The sequence below is a fragment of the Chelonia mydas genome, chromosome 26 (assembly GCF_015237465.2).
Source record: "Chelonia mydas isolate rCheMyd1 chromosome 26, rCheMyd1.pri.v2, whole genome shotgun sequence".
Classification (NCBI taxonomy): Eukaryota; Metazoa; Chordata; order Testudines; family Cheloniidae; genus Chelonia; species Chelonia mydas.
Window position 1 is genome coordinate 12,636,395 of NC_057859.1, and position 18,156 is coordinate 12,654,550.

General features: G+C 49.6%; 1 protein-coding gene across 7 annotated transcripts in view; it reads right to left on the reverse strand.

Annotated features, from left to right (window-relative positions):
• The window catches only part of TET3 (tet methylcytosine dioxygenase 3), a 161,426-nt gene that overhangs the window by 71,091 nt on the left and 72,179 nt on the right, over positions 1 to 18,156 (reverse strand). Inside the window, exon 1 of one of the 7 annotated variants that reach the window (XM_037886145.2) lies at positions 13,472 to 13,589. The exons of the other annotated variants lie outside the window; for them this stretch is intronic. The gene's annotated coding sequence lies outside the window, so the exon portion shown is untranslated. Of the gene's footprint in view, positions 1 to 13,471; positions 13,590 to 18,156 lie in introns of those variants that run through there. 7 annotated transcript variants of the gene reach the window in all.

Here is an 18,156-nt window from a genome sequence, read left to right on the forward strand (position 1 = left end):
CTGCTAAGTGATCTGGCCAAGGCCATACAGGAAGTCAGTGGCAGAGGTGGGAAATGACCCAGTCCCTACCTACTGGACCACAGCTTCCATTGCGCAAGCACCCAGAGCTCTTTCTAGATTGTGCATATACATACGGATTACCCACTATCTATAGACATACAGCTCACCCATTCATTAGGAATACAGCCACCTCTACCCAAGGGAGGCTAAAATGCACTGTTTCCGGAGGGGAAGTTGAGAATGAACTTTTGCTATTGAAACGTCAAGGGGATTTTTCCCAGAGGCTCAAAACAGTCCCACAGGATATCAAGTCTCACTGTAATAACCCCTCCTATTGCAGAAAGCATCACGCAATCCCCACAGCAATTCCAAGAAGCAGAGCCTTTGGTTAGTGTGCCCGCTAACTGTAATTTACAAGCCCAATTTGGGGGGCGAAATGCATGCTAATTCAAGGGGATCGATTTCACCTCTTCATGCAGATGTATAGCTTCCATTCTTTGTCTCTGGGCTGAGCCGCGTCAGTTTAACCGCGCTTCTACCAACGTCACTTAGATCAATTAGGGATGGGTTTAAGCTAAACCAAATTAACAGAGTCTACACAGGGTTTTGACCAGTTTGAGTAAACCACTTTAAACAGCAATAAAAGTTAAACTGATGCTACTTGTGTGTGTGCAGACAAGGCCTCACCTGGTGCAAATTTGCATGCAGACAACCCCTAACTTTATCTATGGTGCCCCTCCCCTAGCATCTGCCTGTCATGCGATAAGCACTGATTTCACACGCAACCCTTACATCTCAGCATTAACGATGGAGGAGAATAGGCCCCTTAGGAGATCTGCAGACTGGAGAATGCTATTTTCATGACCCAACATTCCCTTGCCCCTTGGTGCTATTTTTAATCCACTTCGTGGCACATTTAACCAAGGCTGAAAGGAAGTTAGGGGCTGGAGAGGTGGGATGCGAGCTGATATTTTTAGAAGTTTGCTGATAACAGGAGAGCTTCCTGAATGCTAAAAATATAACAATTCTTATTGGAAAAAAAGCAGTGGGGGCTGGAGTGCCCCATCTCCCAAAGTGGTGTGTTTACCAGCACTTGGGGACAAGAATTTTTATATGGCCACCGTCAAGTGCAGTAGTTGGAACACCAGATTAATGTACTGTAGGGAGCAGTGCTGAATCGGCTGGAGGACAAACCAGAGAGGACCCATCTGCTCAGAAGTACAATAACTTCCTATGTGATCCTGCAAGAAGTTGAGGAGTTTCTCCTTTGAGATGCATCCGATGAAGTGAGCTGTAGCTCACGAAAGCTTATGCTCAAATAAACTGGTTAGTCTCTAAGGTGCCACTAGTCCTCCTTTCCTTTGAGAAAGCTTTTCCAACACAGCACGAACGACATTTGCAACACTGATGCCACCCACACACTGCCCCCCAGTAAATAAAAAAGTAGACCCCAGTAACAAACAAGCAAATCAAATACCTCAAGCAGAGCTTTTTACCCCCAAAAGGGAAAAGTGTCCGATTTCATGAAGTCCACTAGTGCAGCAGTTTTCAACCTTTTTTCATTTGCGGACCCCTAAACATTTTCAAATGGAGGTGGGGCCCCTTTGGAAACCTTAGGCATAGTCTGCGGATCCCCGCAGATCACAGGTTGAAAACCACTGCACTAAGGAGAGTGTTATAAGGACTACTATTGATTGTGTACGGAAGGTGCTCAAATACAATGGTGATAGGTGGTAGTGTAAAACCAGCTGGATGGATCCCTACTAAAAGGCAAACATATCCCTGTCAATAGACTGATTTTCCACAAAACATTTCCAAGGAAACTAAAAACAGTTCATTCCACTCAAAATTTGCCGAGGAAGTTTATGTTATTTTTCATGTAAATGAAATAACCCCCCCCACCCCAATCATTTACTTTCAAATTGAACATTTTCTTCTCCCTTTTTTCCGCTGGAGAAAACCCACACTGAAAACATTTCATTTTGAATCGAATCAAAATGAAATTTGTCCTTTCAACAAAATAACTTTTTTTCTCCCCTGCGGAAAATTCTGTCTTGTTCAAAAAGGAATATTCCTGCCTCCGCCCCCAAAAGAAAAAAACTTTCTGACAAAACAATTCTGATGGCTCTAGTGACAATCCAAACCGGTATCTCTGTTGCTGTATTACCCCAGCACAGCAGCCACTATTGCTGTGAGTTATCAATGAGCTACACGGATTTGGCATCAAAAGTCTCTAGGCTGGGCCCTCTGTTTGGCAAGTGCTCATGTTATGGGGAGCATACAAATCCCAGAAGTGACTCCTAGGAATTACTGTTAAAATGGGGGCGATGTAACGCCCTGGGCTGAATTAAGGCTAAACCAGCCCTATTCCCCCAGTGATTCAAACCACCCTCCCTTTTACCTGGACAGATTTTTCCTACCCCTGGAGCAGATCTACCTCTCCCAGCACTCCTGTTGATGGAGCCTCACCTTGATCCTCTTCCTAAACAGGCGATCTCGGGTGCTGCGCTGCTGATTACCCCTCTGACTCACTGCCCCGGATGCCAGGATTCCCGAGCCTTCCTTAATCCAGCCCTCTGCCATGTAGAGACGATGGTGTGGGCATACCAGGCTGGATCCCAGCATAGAACAGGAAAATCCTTGCAGAGGTTTCAAAGTATGGGGCATGTCTGTACACTTAATCCTTAAGAAATTGATCAGCATTAAGGCAGCGGACTCCTACAAGCGGGGTCAGGGAAAGAATGCTAGTGTCACTGTACCCTCCCCAGCCCACTAGCTACAGGCACAGGGCAAACATCTAGAGCATGTGCATTTTTATGAAGCCTGAGTAGTTCTAGGTGGAAACTGTCTGAAGGCTGATTGCGGTCGGCAGACACTCCACTTGAGTTCAGGCTGGTTTCTAAACTACAGATAAGCATGTTGCTGACTACAGAAAAAAGCTGCATAATGGAATACGGGCCACTCCCAGCTAGTCAAGAGACTTTCCTGCCTGAGAAGTCGTTCAAGCTCAGTCCTGCTGGCAAAACGCCTGCTGAGTTCAGTGGGAGTTCTGTCCAAGTAGGTGCCACAAGTTTAGGTCATAAAGGTTTCGGGATATTCTGACATATATAACAAGACCGTATAAGGTTAAACACACACAAACCTGGCATAAATCAGCAAATCTCCACTAACACTGGTGGATCTCTGCTGATCTAGGCTAGCTGAGGCTCTGACTTCAACTTGAAAGGGGCTCAGATTTCAACTTTAAAGGAACAGAGATCTGAGGGTTTGTCTCTCTCTTCAGTACGCTTCAGGAACGCACGTATAGCTTTCCAATACCAACAGCGCTTCAATGAAATGAAATGAAATGAACTGTCTGGAAGCGGTGTACTTCTTCTTGGTACAAGCAACACCTTAGATCTCTCTAACTAAAAGCTTAAATTCTTTTCTATTTTGTTTTTGCAATTTGCTGACTGTGCCCGACAGCCCTTTGTGTAGTCGATTTCACTATTTTTTCATGTGCAATCAGTTAGCAAGGTACAAACCAACTAACTTCAAAGACCCTTAAAAACATCCACCAGGGGAAGAGGAAAACCACCCTTGTTAAAAATACTTTGGCATGGAAATTTTAAAACAAGATTTCGGGACGTTCAAATTTTAAAGGGGAATAAATGGACATTTTTAAAAATGAATTTAAAAATATGAAGCTGATAATTTCCCTTTAATCAATCATTTTTATAGCCTCTCATCCGGCAAACCCTTATTCTAAGGAGCAGACGCACTATGGACTGCAAGCTCAAAATGATCAAGAATGCAAAGAATCTCATCTATTATTATTTCTATCATCGTAGCATTTTAGGAACACTGTACAAACACAGAATAAAGATGGCCCCCGCCCCAAACAGCTGATAATTTAAGTGCTGCTTCTTATAAACACCAATATAAGCCCTGACTTGGCCATCCATACTTGGTCAGTAAAATATCTAAGCCCATCCTTAAAGTGACAGAACCCTCCCACTACTATATCCTTCTCCCCAATTTACAGCTGGGGAAACCGAGGTAGAGGGCCCGATCCACTGTGAGCACAAACAGGCACAAGCCTAGTGAAATCAATGTCAGCAGGAGGGTTGAATCTGGTACAGGGAGATCAACGGCTTGGAATCTAGCGGAGTCTTTGATGCAAGTGCTTTCTTTTCCAGGGTGCTGTCCACGAGGGGAAACAGAAATCGCTCCTGCTCCCACATGGAATGACACTCCACAGCCACACAACAGAATCTGGAACACCGAGAGTAATTAGTTCTCTTCTCCGATGGACCCCACTGACCTCAACCAGTGCCTTGATCTTACATTTTGTATTTAATATTTGCAGGCCTTACAGTGAAGGGTTTGGGTAGCTGAAGCCCCCTGCATACTGTAGGTTAGCTGCAGTGGAAACAACTGCTCTGCATGCTTGTAAAGCACTCATGCTAAGATGCCGTTTACACTACAAGCTAGGGGTGTGACTCCCCTGCTCGTGTACATATACCAGCACTTGCATACCCCCAGCTAGCGCAAGTATAAATAGCCGCATCGCCGCAGTAGGTAGCCTGAGTAGCACCATCGGCTTAGCCATGCCACTTACAAAACCATCAGTTGCAGGTGTGTACACGACCAGGGAAATCACACCTCTAGTTCATAGTGTAGATGGAGCTTAAGCATAATCAAGTCGACAGGGCACTGGAGTGGGAGTCAGGAGATCGGAGTTCTGCCACTGACCCGCTGGGTGACCCTGGGCAAGTCATTTCACTAGATGCCTCTGTTTTCCCTCCCACCCTATGGCTGTTTAGAGTGTAAATTTTTGGGAGCAGAGACTGTCCCCTGTTATGATTTACAGTGCCCGACACAACTGGGCCCTGATCCTGATTGTGCCTCTAGATGTTACTGTACAGATGGTAAAAATAAACCTGAAAGGGCCACGTTCTCTAGAGATACAGAGAAATTCTCTCCCCACAGTATAGCTTAGTTCTAAGTAGCTCTGGAGCATGTAACATAGTAACCCTCAGCTCCGTTACCAGAAAAGAAAAGGGGACCTCATTGGGCCAGAACTCCATTATATGAGGGCATGTCATTCAGATGAGATCCTAAGGGTATGTCTACACTGCAATAAACCCGCGTGACTAACCAGTGTCAGCTGACGGGCTTGTGGGGCTCAGACTGCAGGGCTATAAAACTGCAGTAGAAACGTTCAAGCTTAAGCTGGAGCCCAAGCTCTGGGACCCTGCGGGGTCTACACTGCAATTTTATAGCTCCAAAGCCCATGTCAGCTGACACAGGCTAGCTGTGGGTGTTTTACTGCTGTGTAGTCATGGAACCAGAGAATCTTAGGACTGGAAGGGACCTCGAGAGGTCGTCTAGTCCAGTCCCCTGCACTCACGGCACGACTAAGTATTATCTTGACCATCCCCGACAGGTGTTTGTCTAACCTGCTCTTAAATACCTCCAATGATGGAGATTCCACAACCTCCCTAGGCAATTTATTCCAATGCTTAACCACCCTGACAGTTAGGAAATTTTTCCTAATGTCCAACCTAAACCGCCCTTGCTGCAATTTAAGCCCACTGCTTCTTGTCCTGTCGTCAGAGGTTGAGGAGAATAATTTTTCTCCCTCCTCCTTTTAACAACCTTCTATGTACTTGAAAACTTATCACGTTCCCTCATACCTTTACTTTATGTATACAGGTTTCCGAGTAGCAGCCGCGTTAGTCTGTATCTGCAAAAAGAAAAGGAGCACTTGTGGCACCTTAGAGACTAACAAATTTATTTGAGCATAAGCTTCCGTGAGCTACAGCTCACTTCATCGGATGCACTCACGAAAGCTTATGCTCAAATAGATTTGTTAGTCTCTAAGGTGCCACAAGTCCTCCTTTTCTTTTTATGTATACGCTGCATTGTAAACCCGGGTTTAGGTTTGAGACCAACCCCTCCTACCATCTACATGCAAATCTGTCTCACTCTGGTCAGCAAACACTCAGGTCCAAGTCCTAGGACCCACTGGGGTGTGGGGAGCGAGTGGATCTGAGCCCGAGAGCAGCTGAGACTCGGTTCCAAGCCCTGTCATTTTGCAGTGTGGATGCAAGTCAAGCTGCAGACCTGAGTCAGAAGGTCTGCATGGCACAATATGGATGTATTAGCACAGGTATGAGACCCAGGTCCAGCAACCGTACCATCAGGTTTACGACACAGTGTGGACGCTCCAGCCTGGGCTTGGAAACACTGAGTCCACAAGCTTGGGTCCCACAGACCCCAGTTTATCATGTAGTGTAGACAGACCCTAACTGGCCTGCAACTCCCACGAACCTGACTTTGTTTCACTGTTTATTTAAGGAGCCTAGATACTATGATGATGGGCACAAGCTAAGGGATAAGACATGATGAGAGAGGAGATAACTAAAAGATAAGAGGATGGCTCGCTGGATAATCGGGATTTGATCTGATTGTAATTAGGTTGTAAGCTCCTGAGAGCATGGACAGCAGCGGACCATGCTGTCTGTCAGCAATTAACACATAATAGTAAATCACCATCATTTGTCTCTATGCGCACATACACACATGAATTTTCCACGGCTCTCTCTGAAGAATACACGGTAGGCAGCAATCCTGCCCGGGTCTGTGGGAGTTGGACTGAGGGAGTCTCATAGGGCTTTTCCACCTCTGCACGTATCTGACTGCCGGGACATACGCTGGGGAGGGCACATCTGGAGTCAACCAAATACAGTCTGCAAAACAAACAAGAGGAGGCCTAGGCCCCCCGGCCTGAAGTCCTGCCCATCCAGCGCTGTAATCCCCACAGCTTCTCCGACAGTCAAACAGAAACAGCCCAGGGTTTCCACACAAGGGGGTTTTGTGACCTAACATGGTCTCTGAGGCAGACGGTTTTCTTCCCTCTTAATCTCCATATTGTGTTTCTTGCGGCCACTCCGAGAGGAGGATAAGAATACGAATGCCCCCCCGCCCAGACAAAGGAAGCACTGCAAAGGCGCCTCCAGCTTAGCATCCCCCCGAGGACTGGCCCATTTTCTCTTTCGCTAGCAGAGTTGTTCCAGTGGGCTGAGCACATGGTTGGCTTTGCTGAAGCGCCCTGTCCTAGCCTCACCCGGAGATTGTCCCTCACAGGGAGAGAGCAACTGAGAATTGCCAACGCAGGCAACAACGGGGGAACGCTGCTGGCATCAGGACTCGGGCACTGAGTCTAACACCAGCGCTGACGATGACTCCTCCTTTAACCTCTAACATTTAATACGTGAACCAGGGATAACAATGCTCACGAGGGAGTTCCGAGGCTGAGGTCTCGTCTACACACAAATTTGCTCTGGTCTAGTTAAACCAATGCAACACCTCTGCACGGGACGATCTTACTTGGATTTAGTTCCAACCTGTTCCTAAAATGAATCGAAATAAGCCTGGATTAAGCTGAAATAAGAGTGTCCACATGGGTGTTTGTGCCATTTAACTAAACCGGTTCAAGGGGTGCCGCTCAGTATGTAGACGATCTCCGCGCGAGTTAGCTTGCGGCAATACTCTGGAACTGAAACACAATCTCCACATGCCGAGTGCTATCTCCAGGAAGGGCCAAATCCTGAGGGTCTCAACACAGAGATTAACCCTGATCAGAGAAATAATGAAAAACCAGTTTCATTCCACGTGTGGATTTAGAGCCAGGCCGAGCGCCCTGAAAATTTCTTGGCAGGGCACATTTCCCCCGCACTGTCTCTTCGAGGGGGCGAAAGAACCATCCCATCTCATGGCTCGTTCACCCTCAAGCCTCTCTGCCAAGGTGAGGGCCTATTAGTTCCAGAGCAAGTGAGATGCCTAAGCCCATTTCACCTACAGTGGAACCATCTTTCCTTCCATCTTGGTATGTCTTTGGCCCGCGTGACCACTCAATTGAGTGCTTCCTGAACGCCATCCTCACGCCGCTCCCTGTGAGGTCAGGATTCTCACCACCATTTCGCTTCAGCAATACTGAAGCCTGGAGAGGGGAGGAGACAGAGGCCTTGTCCACACTTAAAAACACCACAGCAGCAGAGTGTTTCAGTGTAGACACTCGCTACGCCAATGGGAGAATTCCTCCCATCAGCAGAGGTAATCCACCTCCCCAAGAGATGGTAGCTTGGAAGAATTATTCCGTTGACCTAGTACTGGTTATACAAGCAGCTAGGTCGGCATACCTACATCGTTCAGGGGGTGTGAGAAGTTTTCACACCCATTGGCGACGCAGTTGGGCCGACCTAGTTTTCCAGTGTAGACCAGGCCTTCCACGTGAAGTCTGTGGCAGAGCGAAGCCTCGGCCTCCTGAGGCCCAGTTATGAGCCAGCCTTTGTATCCTCTGGCTAACAGCGTAGGGCTCGATTTGACCTGGGATTGTGCAGCAATTTCTCTCCTCACTAATTCCCACTGTGCCCTAGTTCTTAGCCCCGGTCTACACCTAAATATTAGCTCGACCTAGCTACACTGCTCAGAGCTGTAAACATTTTTATGCCCAGTGTGATGCGCTTACGTTGACCAACGCCCCCGCCCCCAGCGCAGACTCAGCTAGGTTGATGGAAGAGTTCTTCCGCCAACCTAGCTACGCAGCCTCTGGGAAAGGTGGATTAACTGCATCAATGGAAAAACCCTTTCTGTCACTGCAGTAAGTGTCTACACTGCAGTGCTAGGTTGGTGTAGCTGCAGCGGCGCCGGTAATGTAGACATAGCCTTTGTTTCGCGTCGGAGCTGCCTTTCCAATTCACTTTCCCTGGCAACAAAAAGGCCCCACTTCAAAGTGAGACTGGAGCAGTCAGTCGCTGGCCAGTATAAACAACCCCAGACCTGCTATGACCCCATAACAAGGAAAGGCCAAACGAGGTAACTTCCCACCCGAAAGGGACAGCCAGTCCCTTTGGAAATCTTCTAAAGACAGTTCCAAACAAGAGGGTTTCTTCAAAGGCGGCCCTGTGTTTTGAGAGAGCCCCGAGGGGAAGGGGCCCATCTCCCACGTTCCATACGGTACTCTAATGCAACACAAATGTTGGGAGCACAAGAAGTCTGTTCTACCCCCCCTCACGCACCAAGGAGACATCTGACAGCAATTTCCCAGGCTGCCGGAGGGACCCGTCTTTGAGGAGACCTTGCCGTTTCGCTTCCCAAGGCCAGGAGCAAGGTAGCGGCGCATTTAACAAAAAACAACAAACCAAACGAGGTCAGTCTTCCCAGCAACGAGGTTGCTGGACCCAGGATGCCCAGAGAAAGTGGCAGGAGGGTTGTCCTCAGCAGAGGGTCCACATTCTGGTGTCCTGGGAAGGGAATACAGGGGTGGGACATGGGCTCAACATGCCAATCTGGGCAGAGTTAATAGAATGGCACAGGCGCCCGGTCAGTGGATCAAATTGTGGTAGGAGGGGAGCAAGGCGGAATTGGTGGAGGGGAGCTCTGTGAGCCTCGCCCAAATTTCTTCTCTCGGAGAGCGCAAATAGTGGGGATCTCAGACCCCAGAGATCTGCTGGAGCACAAGTTTTCAACCACCCTCCCTTTCTTTGTGGCTAGACGGGAGGAGGAGGCTCAAACTCTTTTCTGATGTAACATGAGGGCATGGAATCAGCAGGATCGTTATCCCTTGGGCTAGGGGCCTTGTGGGACTCCCCCTGCCCCCAAGTTCTAGGGCCCCCTTGCCCCTCTCCAGCTTCCATAGAGCCGTGCTGCCAGGGACCCCTCAGCTGCCCCCGCAAAGGGAGATTTCATGGTGCAGAGTGGGAACCTGGAAAAGCTAATGCAGCCCCAAACTTCTGTGGATTCCTCACCACCAGCTGGGAGGGGACACATATACCACCCGTCCAGCCCTCACTTCCATGCATAGATCAGAAGAATGGGGGGACCCTCCCCCTGCACCCACACATGCAACCCATTTCATTCTGTCTGTGCCTAGTGCAGGACAGTCCCTTGCTCTAGGTTGCTTCTCCAGGGCTGTGCTAGACTGTGTGCTAAATAACCCAATGACAGGTGTCTCTTCACTTCCCGGGACAGCCCGTTGCACAGCCAAACAGATATTCAGACTCGGTCTTCCTATCGTTCATCTCATCCCGTCCTTCCTAGTTATGGCCATCATGTAGACAAGACCCTCTACCCTTGGTGTCCATGTCTGCCCATAGAGAGTTACCAACTTCCCCTCACCCTGGCGCGCTCTATACCTATTGAATTCTTGCTCCAAAAATCCGTCCCCTCCAACCCGAGCACCACTTTCACTGCTCTACTTCAAATTCCCTCTAGCTTCCTAGCCCTGTGGGGCTTAGACCTGAACACAGAACTCCAGACCTCGGCTCACAAGGAAAGAAGTCTGGTCTAGAGCTTAAGACCCTCCAACTGAAAGACAGCAGAGCAGACCTAGGTTCAATCCTCAGCCCCGCCACCGACTCCTTGGGCCAAAACAGGTGACACTTGAAAATCTGGCCCTACATGTCCCCACGGGAGCTGCTGGGCGCTGCTCACCACCTTTGAAAATCTGGCCGTGACTGAGAGGACTAAATGGGAACTGATCTCTCTGGATAATCAGACTGCGGGGGCTGAGCACTTCACTACCTGGTCTTTAGTCTCTCTGTGGAGATGTCTATGTCGCAGTCAGAGGGGTGACTGCAGCATGCGAGGACGTACCCAAGCTTAGTTTGATCCAATAGCAGTGAAGCCATGGCAGCACGGGACTGCCACTCGAGTACAGACCCGGGGTCCCGGCTGGGCTCCTACAGCCTGAGCTTCACCGTTATTGGAGCGAGCTAGCTCAGGTGTGTCTACACGTGCTGCGGTGTCACACCTCTGGCTGCAGTGTAGACAGACCCCAAACCTGAGTTTCCCCATCTGTTCCAATGGGGATAGTAGCACTGTCCTAATTCACAGGCATGGGGTGTGTTCATCTCTGGGGGATGCGCCAATGTTACAGAGGAGAAGAGGGTATCCAAAAACCTAGGCAGGCAGGAAAGGTCTGAAACGAACTGGGCTGCGGGAATTCCTCCTAATTGCTCTGTTTCCTCCTCCCCGAGATGTGTCTCCTGGATGGGGAGGGGAGAACACCAGTGTAACCGCAATTAGAAATTCAAGAGGAATGAAAAAGGAAAGGACGTGGCGCTGAAAACCATCAAGGGCCGCACAATTATAGCTGTGTTCTCAGCAGCTCGGCCATCACGCCAGCTTTTAAGTGCTTCGTTTAAGCCCGTTGAAAATACGCGGAAATATTATGGGGGTGGGGAACTGAATGCATTTGGGGACCACTGCGAAAACAGCACTTGGCGTGTTAACGAATATTAACAAGTTGCCGTTGAACCCTTGCATCCAGTGACCTCTCAGGGCTTTGCAAACACGAAGTCCCATGCAACCAGGACAGCAAGGGGATGCTGCTGCCGACCAGGGCTGAGCAGAATCAGCACAGCTCTGCGCATGGGAAGCCCAGGGCTGGAACAGCAGCGGCAGCTGGATGTCATGCAGGGGTGGGGGGTCCATCGGCAGCCAGGCAACTGGGAGCTTGGACACTGCTCTCGCTACTAGATGCCGTCGCTCCCAGACGCGGACCTCACCCACAAAAAAAAAGCTCACAGAACTCCAGCGCAAGACTCTCCTTGACTTCAGTGGGAACATGACCATGCCCTCAACTAGCTAACCTGTGATAGCTATGGGAGGTCACAGGGATATTAAAGGGTAACTATGCACGCTGCACATTGGTCGTCTTTGCTCCCACTGTGTTTATCACCCGCCCGGGGATTCCATTAAGGACAAGGATAAAAAAAACCCAATCACACTAAAGTTCACATGAAGGCTGTCAGTCAAGGTGGGGGGGGGGGTCTTTAGGTAATCTGCTCTAGTTAAGCAAGAGGGGGGCGCGATGCAAGGATCGCCAGGGGATGAGCACAGTGACCCCTTCTGGCCTTAAAATTTCTGAATTGATGAAAAAGTTCCTCTACAAACCCCAGGCTCTGCTCAATTAAATGCCGAAGGAGAGAGGCAAAGTGCATCATCCGTCCCAGCTACAGCTGAACTGGGAGCTGCAGTCCGGGGCGATAAGGTACGGAAGACTGCATCCTGGAGACACAATTCCGCTGTGCTGCTGGGCTCCCCAAAGGGTTAATTATAAATCTAATATCTTTTACAGATCAGAGGCAGATTTTCACACACGGAGCCAATCAAATCTACCCCTTATCTAACAAATCCTGCACATCACGGCTTTTCCGCCCGGCTCCCTTTGTTCCTTTGCAGCGCAGCTGGGGGTGGGGGAACTCTGAGGAGGAACCTCTACAATTCGTGCCTTTTCCCTTGCTTCTCTCCCCCCCACACACCCCAGCTTATCAGCAGCATCGCCGCCCCTGCTCCCTTGGCCCCAAGAAGGCTTTGGATCTGCCAATCTCTGCAAAGATCTTGCAGGGTGTGCATTGTGAGGCCATTCTGCTTCCTTAGTGGGGATCAATTACTCAGACTCCCTCTCTCTCTTTTGCCTGAGTGACGCTGTAGAAATCAACCTCCCACGGGACAAAGTCACCCCAGTTTTCATGACAAATATGCCCCCCACACACACCTCGATTACCACCACCATTTCCCCTTGAAAACGCACCCCTGGGCTAGCTCTCCTTTCATTTACCCAGGCAAATAATAAAGATAATTTTTTTTAAATCCCCAGCTTTTTTTCTCCCCCAATGATCGTTTTTAAGTTCCCCCAGAAGTGAAGCAGACAAGATTTTTAGAAGGAAAAAAAAATCCACCTTAAGGGAAAGTGAGTTTTTTTTTTTTTTTAAATGCCTCGGCCAAAAAAAGAAAGAAAACCACACACACACAAATATACCTTGGAAAGCTTCCAAATTCAGTAAGCTACTTAAGAAAATAAGTTAGTAGCCATTTATAATTTAAGATCATTACAGGAAAACCCCACCGCGGATCTCCAGGACCTTACAAATGACAGGGTAACCTTTGTGCTGAAGAAATGTGTTTCCTCTCTTGTCTTCCCCACCACCACCGCTCGCCTCCCCGTCTAGTTACTTTGGTGCCCCGGGGGGCAAATGCTGTCAAAGCAAAACTATCTCTGAGCTCACCCCCTGCCCAGATGGCTGCATGGACCTGGTGCAATATTTTAGAAAAGCTGGGGAGCAGCAAGGGCTGGTTTTCCATAGCAACAGCTTACAAAGGTCGGTGCTCCCACATCGTTGCCCTGTCTGCCAGTTCAGCTGCGGTTTGCAAATTCTGCGATTTAAACATGACATGCTGCCTCCCACCAGCTTGTAATCTCTGCACTCAGTAGATCGACAGACATACAGACACCAGAGAAAGCTGCACCAGATTAACACACACACACACACACACCAGTGCCAAGGTTCAACCAAACACACACACGCCGGGTAAACCTTGGCACTCTCTGTAACAAAGACAGAGAGACAGAGAGAGAGACAGACAGACAGACATCTCGGAAAAATTGCACACAAGGGAAAGATCAGAAGGGAACACTTACATTTGCAGAATCCACTGGAAAAGAACCAAAAACAGAGAGGCGAAAGGAAAGGGAAGCATGGAAGGGTCCACAGGAAAACGTGACACACCACAACTAAGGACCACAGAGGAGGAAACACTGATCTAGTTATTCAGCCTACACACACTTCCCCCTCCCCCCGCCGAACAGCTGTAGGGGCCATTATCCTTCTTGCACAGTGCACGTACATAGCCGGAATGGCAGCAGTACTGCAAGCAGGCGGAGAAAGCAGGGTCGGTGCGGGCGACGGAGGGACAGAACTAACTCCCCCACCCCTTTGAAATAAAACGCCGCGCCCCGGCGGGCTCAGAGGGGGCAGGCCTCGGCCTCTTCGGGGAGGCTTTGAAAAAGCAAAATAGAGAAATGAATAAATAAATAAGTCGACTGGCACCAAATCCCCCGCCCCTGAAAAGCGGAGATTCAGCATTTTGCGAGCGCCGAGTTTTTCTGCCTCTAGCTTCAGTCGAAGAACCTTAAATGCCCCCTGACTGTTCCGTTAAAGGGACCGGTAGCATATGCTGCTCCTGCAGCATAGCCCCAACCCCCGTATCCCTTAACGCAGAGCTGGGCACTCCCTTTTGGGAACATGACAGTGGCCGGTTGCTGTTTTCTTTAATGCACCAAGGCATTTCTGGTGGGAAAGCCTCAGTCCGATCAGCGCTCGCTGAACACTCCCCCCTCCCCGCAGCCCCTCAACCTTGGGCGAACCCAGGTCTGGATCAAGGAGAGCCTGCGTGGGAACGAAAGCAACCGGCCACCCTTCTGCCTGCTCTCACTCCCCATCTGATGTAATCAGGGAAGCTCACAGAACCAAGGAATTGTGGAGTCACTCCACCGTACATGCCTACGTAGAGTCATGCTGCCAATCATCTACCGCGGGGCACGGGATCCCGATCACGAGGTCCTAGACTTGTAACCCGCTCACTGGCGGAAGAATCAAAATCAACTCGACAGCAATACTGGGGAGGGGATAGGTAACATTTTCCAGTCATCTCTTATCATGGCCTGATCAGCTGAGAAAGAGCCACCACCTAGTGATCCAACAAGCTTTACAGGTGCTATTCCTCCCGCTCCTGGCTCCCAAGGCATTTGGGGAGCTACGTGCAGCTCCGTCAATCCTAAATCCCAGGTGCCTGGAACAAGGCGGTGAGCTAGACGGCTCAGGAGGTTGGTGCAGGGAAGGAAGAGTCATCCGGTTCAAATCCTGGTACGTGGGTAAAGACTCCAAGATGCTGGCTCCTTGGTGAGAGTTTGGGGGCTCTGGTTTCCAGAGGGCGTGCATCCACAAGGCACAAATCACAACCCCCGCTCTTTGTGATACAAGAAGACAGTCTCGATCCAGCTGCTAATGACACAAAACCCAGCATCCAGGTTGGCCCCATGTTGGCAGTCTCCGCGGGATGGATGAGGACTGAATGAACCATGCAGATCTCACTCCCCATCTCATTCGCAAGAAGGTCTCCAAGACAAGGGATCTGGGACACATCAACACAGTGGTACGGGGGAACCATACACTGCTGCTAGCTGCTCTGTGAGGAGACGGATGGGCTCTGTCCTGCAGGGGTTTTCCAATACACAAGCACCACGTGATCTCAAAAAGAATCTAAAATAGGCCGGCTTGAATGGCAAGGAACCACAAAAGCCAGCAGCACTGCATCTTCTGGGTGCGGGAATGGAAGAGGCTTGCCCAGGGGCTCCATGGGACAAGGCATGAATGGGAAGAGACTGCAAGTGACCCTTTGCGTCTTCCAAGAGCTGGCAGTTGCCAGAAACCCCTGCAGAACAAAGGCCATTCATCTCCCCACGGAGCAGCCAGCAGCAGAGTATGGTTCCCCCGTACCACTGAGTTGGTGTGTCTCAGCTCCCTTGCCTTGGAGACCTTCTGGTTGTTCCCAAGGGGCTGCCATGATCACTATTCCCGATGCAGTACAGACCTATCGCACATGCCCATTAGGGTTTGGGTCCATATGGAGTTAATTTTCAGGCCCTTGAAGGTCTGTATGAACTGGCAGTGATCAAAAACACAGGGAGAGAGCAGAGAAATGTGGCCTGCAAACAGGGCAGTTCTGGAGCTCCACAACTTCAAAAGGAGTGAGGTGCCCAACTCCCAGCAACTTTTAATAGGAATTGAGCACCTGATTCCCTTAGGCTCCCAGCCCACATAGCAAGTGTGTTGCAGAGGCAAAGTGTGCTGCATCCCATTCAAACGTCTGACTCAAAGGATAAGAACGTACTACCGCAGCCAGCTAAAAAGGAGTGACTTAATCTCAAGCAATAGAAATGTGTGCTTTTAGCACTGAAGATCCCGTGCTGACGCTTTGCAAAGGAATGAGTGTTCATTTAAAACTTGGGGGCAGGACATCTTCCGGATTTTAAAATAATATTTCATGTCAATTTCCCCCTATCTGCCCCAAAGGTGGAGGGAAGCCCAGGATGAAGGCATGCGCGAAGTGGGCATCTTTTAAGTTTTCCCGTTCCCTTGGGAAGACAGGTCTACACTGGATGCTAAAGGGGACACTGGCCCAGCCTTGTCCTTGCTAACTTTCTAAAGCTCACAATAGGCCCTCGCGAGTGAAATCCTGTTATGACTGGCCAGATGGGGAAGCTCTTACAGGGAACTGCAGGGGGTCTATGGAGAACTAAGTATAGCAAATGTAGTGACATCCCAACTCCTTCAGTGAGTAGGGCAAGTGGTTAGGATGACGGAAGACAAACCAGCTAAGCTTCTCTTGAAGGCTATACGTATGCTGGCTGACCTCCTGGCTGCCTCTTCTCAATCATCCTTGTTCGCCACATCACAAGTTGCTTGGTACGCTGGTGGACACATGAAGCCCAAAAGTCCCCAAGGGCAAATGGCTAGGTAGAAGCTGCTGTTGTCCTGAGAATATGACAATCCAATTCTCCGCTTCTGTCTGAGGATCTCATTGCCACTCATAACAGTCTCGCTGCTGCCTTATACCCTTCCCGTTTGTCTTATCCACCTTTCATCTGTTGTCTCTCATCCCACAGTCAGAGTGCAAGCTTCAACTTCTGCCCATATATAATTTGGTTGACAACCTATCCATGAGACAAACAATAACAATATCGGTGAGGACGTGGCAGCGTACTCATACCTGCAGACATCAGCTGGCGCGGGTGCTGCTTGCCAAAAGCCATTAAGAAAACCTGTGGTTTAGGTTTTACTGGATCCCAAAGGAGAAAGCAAGCTCCTGCCATCCCAGGAGGGAACAAGCCTTTGAATCCCAAAGCAACCCTGCATCATTTTGCTAAGCATCAGAACGAGAGAAGAGCCCAGATCTCTCTGTCCGGATTGGGACTAGTAGTCCCCTGGCTGTACAGCCAGACCATGTAAAAACCAGAAATGGTTCAAAGCTGGGGACTATTTGTTTAAAAATCTCCTGAATGAATAATCATAATAATAAAATAACCCAGAACAAAACAGCCGAGCCTTTCTTCCATGTTCCTGCCCGCTGTAAATCAAGTGTCACTCCCGAAGCCAGCTCCAAACCGCACGCTCTCTCCGCAGGAAAAATCAACAGCTGGCAAAGCCAGGGAACAGGTTTTAAATCCCTCTCGCTCAGGAAGCACCAGCCTGGCTTGATCCTCGGGCCTGCAGGAATTTTTTGTGTGTTTGCTTGTTCCCGTCGTGTTTCAGGGACCGGCTCTCTAAAGCACCAAGGGGCAGCTGGGCACCTGGCTCTCCCCTACAAGTGAATGTGAGTTGGGGTCCTGCCCTACTTCCCAGTGTGGTTAGCAGCGAAGCCGCCCTGGTGGGAGTCTGTTAATAGCTCACTTATAATAAGGCAAATACAAATACAGGACCATTCAGCCAGCTGCCTCACGGACACCAGGCATTATCAAGCCCAGGAGTGCCCCGAAGGAGAACAAAGGGAAATTAAACATTAAAATGGGCTGGGACCACACCAGCGAGTGTGGATATCATCTGACAGCACCAAGTGACAGGCCAGGGGTGGGTCGGAGGGTGAAACCCAGGGGCAGCTAACCCAATGTAGGCAGCACAATCCAATGGTTAGAGCAGGGGAAACCAAGTCAAGATGCCTGGGTTCTATTCCCAGCTCTGGATGCAAACTGGTGTGAATCAGTTCCCTTCCCTGTACCTCAGTTTCCCCAGCCATAAAATGGAGATAATGGTATTTCACCACCTCTTTCACGCAACCAAAGATCTATTGCTGTAGAAGCGCACTGGGGTGGCGCGAGGGGAGTTGGTTATTCTTTGTGCGGTGCTTAGGGGCACATGAAGTGCAATGTACCATATTCACTTGGTTCTCATCTCATTATGCGCAGCCGTTTGCACGTCCCTGCTCTTTAAACGAGAGCGGGGTCCGGGTGACGGACAACTGGCTGCCTGCACGGCTTTCTGACATTCTGCCTTCCCAGCTCTTGAAGCAATCCCTAAGCAGCCCTGGCTCCTGGGCTTCAAAACCCTGACCCTGGGTTAGGATCCACTCCTCTTCCCCGACATATTCACACGCACAGGTAAACACCCCCCCACACATACGTATGCACATGAGCTGTGTGTGTCCACACAAAACACACACACAGCTTCATGCATAACCCCCCACACACACACACACACTTGTGTGCTCATGCACCTCGCATGCATGTGTCTGCACACACACGTTCCCATACTTACAGACAGCTCCACC